General features: G+C 35.3%; 1 protein-coding gene across 3 annotated transcripts in view; it reads right to left on the minus strand.

Annotated features, from left to right (window-relative positions):
* ARL15 (ADP ribosylation factor like GTPase 15) overlaps positions 1 to 6483 on the minus strand; it is a 213162-nt gene that overhangs the window by 107346 nt on the left and 99333 nt on the right. The window lies entirely within an intron of this gene.

The raw sequence follows: 6483 nt of genomic DNA on the forward strand, positions 1-6483 counted from the left end.
GGAGCTTTGTGTTTCAACCTCAGAAATCAATGTTTCTCCCATGTGGACCTGAGTCTCCAAGTTATTAAAAACTACAGATTACCATTATCAACATAGAGCATTTATAAGACTATTCTGTAGACAACTATAGACTTGTACACCAAAGCCACAGCAAAGGCAAGAAATGAACCTGTATTTCCTAACATCTCAAAAACTGCTGGGACTTCTCCCACTATAAGTACCAACTATTTCTCATCTAAATTTATCTCCTTCAACAGACTTGTTTGATTTAAGCAAAATGCATGTGCTACTAAATGAAACTAGTAATTAGCCTATATGATGAACAAGAATTACATTATAATATAGTAATTATCAAAATTTTAATTTCTTTCTGTTGATAGCAACTGTAAAACTGAAGAATAGGCATGCAACAACTTTACTGGAGCACCATCAAGTTAGAAACTTTATGCATAGAAGAGTCTTAAGAATGTAAGTATTTTCAGCATGCCCCGTTTTATGCATTGTGCTGTGAGATATCATCCACAAAAGATGCTCTAGACTGGAGTTACACATGAAATTCTAGTAGCACTGATAGAACACAAATCTAGTATAATTCAAAAAATATAAATAGCCTACTCAATTTTTATTTTTTAATGGAGCTATGATTTATAGGAGCTCTAGAAACCTACCCCAGTTAAAGTTCTATTTTAGGGGTAACATGCTTTTCTCACTACAGGATGATTGTCACATTAAAAAAATTATATATATATATATTTTTAGATAAAATTAAATTAAAAGACCCAAATTCCTGGCTGACTTTGCCAAAATCTAATCGGAGTGCTTAACTATGCCATTACATTGTGCTCAAACAAAACTTTGATCATAAATTCCTTTTCAGAGACCAAAATGAATGACAATAGGTTTCTATGGCAGGGCAGCTCTGTTAAAGCTTTCAATAACCATGTCAGCTCCCAAGGGCTTTAATTTGCTTCTGTGGTGGCCTTTGGTTTTATCTTTAAAGAATTCAGTAACTACATGACACACATGTGCCTAATTTTTTTTCAGTATTCTTTGGTAAAATTTTAATTGCTCTCAGACACAGATTTGTGAGGGGCAATGGTCACCAGCAAAGATTTGCAGAGCACCACAGACAGGTGAGACTTCTGACAAGGACTCTCAAATGCTGACAATTTGAATTCTTTGGGGGAAGCAAACAGGCAAGCACAGCTCTTATTTTCTGCTTTTTAGCATTCTTCTTCCCATTCAGTGCTTGATGACATTAGCTGGCACATCCTGTCTGCAAGTACTCTTTTCTTTGCAGAACTAGTTTCATGGGGAACAAAAATAAAAAGGAATTTTCTAGGATTCTGTTTTTCTATTCCCTTCATCTCCATTATTGTTTGCCTGCTAAATTTAAGGCAAAATACTCAGGTCCACAAAGACAAGCAGGATATTATTACTGCATGACAAAAACAAACCTTGTCTTTTCTAACAATAGCCTGCCAGCCCAGAGACAAGCAACGAGAGTTAAGTGGCTTGGCCCTTCCAAAGTAAAACTTTAGATACTACGTGTAAATAATAATATTTCTCTAGTGCTATGAAATACAAAAAAGCTGATATGGCCCTTAGATATAGTATAATAGCCCAGTAAACCTGGCAGAATCCAGAGTCCAGCATAAAATTCAAAGGAGAACTTGTAAGGGGTTGCTGGAAATTTTTAGGTGTTGCTTGGCATGGAAAATTATGATAATGAAGCTTTATTTTGGAGATTATCCTCAGTATCTCAAAGCTCATGAACAGAAAGGTTATTATGATATCAGTCTTCCTCTTTAGGAACAGGAAGTATTCTACTAAAAGAACAGACATATAGAAATCATATATATTCACATCTATGTATCAGAGAGGTTTTGAAACATAAGGTGACAAACACAAGGTCTTTTGGAAACACAACTATTTTAAATAGCCATGGAGCAGAAATTTCTCAGTATGAACAGACATCAGTGTCCCTCTTATCATCAGAAATTAAAACTTTCAGGCCGCCTTCAAGTAAGTGAATTAAAAACATGGTGATGAATAATTGTTCACATCTGTTCCAGCAACAAAAGCTGCAAAGAAAACATTTCTCTATTTCTGAGCATTGCACAACACAGCCATGTAAGCAAAAGCTGAAGATACAACAGAAAAAACTCTGATAGAGGTTATGAGACTGATTGTCCTGATCAGATCTACTGATGTTGTTTGTAAGGGGAGGGCAGTTGTCCAGAGTGCAGACAGCTGAAAAATGCTAAATTTCTGGAATCCTGCAGTGTTTTGCAGGATTTCTAGCAGAGTTTTTCTGCATTTCTATAGAAGTACATCAGTTTCTTGCTGAGTCTTTTGTGGAGCTCAAGCTGCAAATTCCTTTAATAGGTACATGATTGCCACACTTTTCAGCAGCAATCCTGTATACCAGTCTTCACAAAGCTCTCACAAACTTCACTCCTAAATCAATCTAAGTTAAGCGCAAAGCAATTGATGAAGCAAAAATTAAGTACTCCAAAAAAAGAGTACTGGGAGGCATATTTAAAGCTTTCTTTTTCATGTCTGGAAAAAAATCAGGATTTTATCAAAGCTGGCAAACAACTTCACTAAATAAACTAGCTGAGACTAGACTTTTTGCATATTAATACAAAATTGAAGAGTCATTACCCTATCATCACATATTTTGTATATTAACCCTTAGCATCTACATCCTGAGAATTCTAAAATACTTCTAAATAAGAACTTTTTTTTTTCTGCACACAAGATGAATTTAAATGCTTTAAGAACCTACAGTCAAGCAAAAGAAGTGGAAACTACTGAAATAACAGTAGTAACAGTAACAGTGAATTTTAAATTTACAAGATAGACAAAATGATGGTCTTCAATTGGTATACTAGAAAAATGTCCACTTCGGTATGGAAGAAGTTCCACATATGTATAGGAATACTATTTATGTACTCTCTAAGACCAAAGCTGAATGTACAAGGAATGAAATGATTACACAAAAAGCCTTTAACATCAGCACAGAACTCAAAACCCATTAAACTCCAAAAACAACTCAAATGTTCTTAGATCAGACATCTTTAATAAGAAGGCAGTGAAACTTACTGAAATAAATGAACTATGGAGAATAACTTCTTCATAAGATAAGAACTATCTATGTTTTGGGTGACTAATAAATAACCATTTCAGAGCATGACACTCCTACATTTATTTCCAAATAGTGCAATAAAAGAGAATCCAGAGTGATATAAAATAAATCAAAATCTTTTAAAAAAGAACCTGAACTGTATTAAACATATATTCAAATTTGTGTTTCAAACAAAAACTCAAAGTTTAAATCTGATCTTAATTCAGCAAACAAAATTAATTTTCACTCTCACTTAAATAACATACTGCATTTTTCCAGCATTCAACATTTCAGTCTTCAGAATTACACAGTGAGTCCTTGATGACAACCTTGAGCAAAGTAAGTCACCTTCTGTTGCCTGACCACAGTACTCAAGCAATACATACTGCATTCTCAAGCATTTTCAGTTACTCATTGCAGGCTCTCAGAATACTTTAAATCATACTTTTCAGAACACAGAAGTTGAAGTATTATGAAGTCCCAGGACCAGAAAACTGCCACACACGCCTATTGCTTAAACTGTACTTGCTGTGACCGTAACAGTAATATAGGCAGTGCAGGACTTCTTTTGACCCCAGTTATGATTGATACTACAGTTCTTTAATTTACATGTAGTAGGGTTTATATAAAAGCACTGTGATGTGAATCTGAAGCATCTTGGAGAAGGAAATTTATGAAAATATTCAATGATTAGAGTGGTAGTGGTACACCAGTCTTGTTCTCTGTTCTGTTTGTATAAACTTCTGTATAAAGCTTTTAATTCCTGCTTCAGATTCAAACTCTCACTGGAATCGACAATGATTACATGACCAATATTGCTTAAATTCCTGTAAAATGAATAGCAGACTGGTTCCTTACCTCAAAGATGACAAGCAAACACAATAAAAAACTGACACATACCAACACTACACTACTATTTACATTGAAGAACTAAGTATGGAGAACAAGACGTATGAAACAGCATTCTGTCTAAAAATCAGAAAGGAAGGGGCAGTGCAGTACCTCAGATGTAACTCTAATTTTCTCTGGTACAGCAATTTTTAATTTAAATTTCTCTTTAATTCAGGTTTTGTGTGTCTGAAGACAATATGGAGTAAAAAACCCAGAAATTTATGAATCTGAATCTTCCTGAAAACAACAGCTTTTGCAAAAAAAATGTAGCTTGATTTCTGATCTGCCTGCAGCCATGTTTCCACCTAGCACTATCTGCCTGAACAGGCTGCTACAACAGTGTTTTAGAGCATGCTTCTTAGCTATCAGGTCTCCTTCGCAACAGGGTGTTGACTGTGGCTGCAGTTGCTAAGTGACATCTTTATTGAGTGATACTCCACATGCACAACTCATTTAATCTTCAAATGGCTCATGTACCATGATGAGACCCATGCATAGCCTGATCAATGATTCACAGGAGACAATTGAAACACCAGAACATGACTGTATCAAGCTAACACAAGGATGCTCCATGTGCCAGACATAGCAGATTTTTTTAATTCTCCCTCTGTTAGGTTTTATCAAAAACGGAGATTTCCACTTTGCTGACCTATCATTTGAACAGAGCTCACTTCTGAAGCAACCATCCTTCTGCACAGGGGTCAGGGACTCGACAGTCTGCTGCCCTCTACATGCACAGAAAAAAAAAAAAAAAAAAAAAAAAAATCAGCAGATTCCTGAGCCTTATTACTTGCAGGAACAGACATTTAGGTTTTGACCCAGTTTGGTCACTAACAGAAATCTTTAAACTCAGCCATGCTTTCAAGGAAATGTCAACAAATGTACAACAAAACAAAAACTTGGTTCAGTGTCCCTGAGTTCAAAACAGGCAGTCCTGCAGTCAATAAACATTCCTTCTACACCACAGGTAAGTGAAAGGTGACTAACAGGCAAAAGACTTTTTAAATGCCTGGAGAATTTGGAGAGGTTTTGAAAGGAATAAGCAGTTTCTGGCAAGCACATACATTACAAGAGCTGGCAACAGAGTACCCAAACATGCATTTTTGCTTCCTGTCCCACACTGTAGAGCAAGCAACCAGCCTCCTAATTTATGCAGGGGAAGGGCAGCATTATTCAAGTAATTTTCTTAGTTGAGCAGAGTTTTTAACTATTGCACTGAAGGAACAACTTCCAAAAGGAGGGGCAGGTCATCAAATAAACCTGGGGAACATTTTAAGCTTATGTTACAATTACTAACATTGTGATTGTCAAGATTACATTGGCACAGCATAAGATTTATTTTTATGCAATGTATTAGTTCCTACACTCCCAGTTTAGAACCATTTTAGAGGTATACTTCTGAAATATAGGCCAGAGACACAAATAATGATTTAAGAGAAATGTAAGGCAGCACACTGGTTTTCCTTATTAAAAGAGCACCTGCAAACTTTTATATTTCGTTCCTCCACTTTGCTAAACTTCAGTGTTAGCATCCCATCCATGATGTGGATTAAATCATAACCACAATGTATCATGTGATATATATGTATACGCATGTGTAAATGTGTATGTGTATGTGTACATATATGATGTATATGTATATGTATGTGACACTGTGATTTTACAGTGCATAACCTCCAAGAACTACGTGTAGCTTAGCCTGTAGGAAGGTATGTTTTGGTGATGTTTATGTATCACAATATACAGAAAACCAGAAAACACTTCTGTGTTGCATTTTAGTACCTGTATCAGAAGTTATAATCTCTGTCTTATAAAAAAATTATTTCTTTAAAGGTAATTATGAACTGGAAGGAAAATTTTTCTAAAGTCTACATTTGGCAAGATCCCCTCTTCCCCTCTTCCAGAGAGATGACATTAGTCTCTTCTCACTGACCAAACTCTTTATAATAAGCATATTGGTGGAGATGACTTGATTCAGGCACATAGAGTAACTGAATAATTAAATCAAATAGAAGAGCTAATAAAGAGTGTATAGACACTGCACAGACAACATTATTTAGGGAATGGAGAAAACCAATAGAAAAAGAATAGTAAGTAAAGCTTAAGTTTTTTCTGATTCAGTATTCTGATTTGTTGAACATTTCCCCATCATTTTATGCCCTAATAGGTTTCCATTCACTAACATGACCTAAAGCAACAGAGAAAGCTACTCAAATGCAGAGCTTCCTAGAATGTATCTGATCCACTAAGTTGCTGCAACTAAACATCACTTAAAATAAGACAATGGAACTATCCTGGTAAAATTCTCTAACACTACTCTTTTGAGATTAGTCGTCACTAAGCTACCGCAGACAATAAACTGTTTCAAAATAAATTATTATGAAAATTCTAATAATTGGTGAATTTTACAGTGTGGTAAAAAGAAAGTGAGTACTGGGGAAATAAGTGAGAAAAACAACACA

This window comes from Calypte anna, chromosome Z, assembly GCF_003957555.1.
Source record: "Calypte anna isolate BGI_N300 chromosome Z, bCalAnn1_v1.p, whole genome shotgun sequence".
NCBI lineage: Eukaryota > Metazoa > Chordata > Aves > Apodiformes > Trochilidae > Calypte > Calypte anna.